Below are 1,085 nucleotides of genomic sequence, written 5' to 3' on the forward strand. Positions count from 1 at the left end.
CCATCAGAAATACAAGATTTAACCATCAGAAATACAAGATTTAACCATCAGAAATACAAGATTTAACCATCAGAAATACAAGATTTAACCATCAGAAATACAAGATTTAACCATCAGAAATACAAGATTTAACCATCAGAAATACAAGATTTAACCATCAGAAATACAAGATTTAACCATCAGAAATACAAGATTTAACCATCAGAAATACAAGATTTCACCATCAGAAATACCAGATTTAACCATCAGAAATATAAGATTTAACCATCAGAAATACAAGATCTAACCATCAGATGATGAAGTATCCCCCCTGGCTTGTTTGACTTTCTTCCGTAGATCTGGTTTTATACTTCTCTGTAGAGAGGTAAGAGGGGGCCGGATAAACTAAACAAAATAAAAAAAAAAACTCTTTATTTTCCCGGGTGAACAGCGAACACTTTATGTTCCTTATAACCATTTTTTTTGTCCCAGCTGACAATTTTTATGTCCTGGCTATATTATAACAGCATTTATGTTTCAAAATGTAGAAATGAGACATACATAAAACTGCCATATGTACCTATTCAGGGGTCAGGGGCTGGGACGGGTATTGTGCTTGTGTCGTCACAAATCAATGAGTTAAAAACAAACAGAGACAACCAATTTCCCTTTTGACAGAAATCTATTTCATTTATGTGTAACATGTAGATAAAACATCAAAATACTAAAAATAATTTTTAAGTTTTATGAAATTTAAAGGTGAAAAATTAACGAAAGTCGCCGATATTTTAAACCGTTCGTTCTTTTTTATAAACCGTTGAAAGTACGGCTTTTTCCGTTTGTTATACCGATTTCCAAATAAACGTTTCCCGTTTAGTGACGAACTTTTCCATACTATTAACCCGGGACAACTAGATCTAGGGAGTAGGGATATAAATTAGTAATCGTATTTTTTATTTTTATCCTTATACACCATTTTTTTCATAAACGGATTCATATATCGGATTCATGAACGTAAACTTAAAATATATATTTTTGTTTGATTTTTAAAATAACATTTTGATTTAGTGGATCCCGGAACCAGGATGGAAATGAACTGCACTCAA

Source organism: Eurytemora carolleeae, unplaced genomic scaffold (genome assembly GCF_000591075.1).
Source record: "Eurytemora carolleeae unplaced genomic scaffold, Eaff_2.0 scaffold816, whole genome shotgun sequence".
NCBI lineage: Eukaryota > Metazoa > Arthropoda > Copepoda > Calanoida > Temoridae > Eurytemora > Eurytemora carolleeae.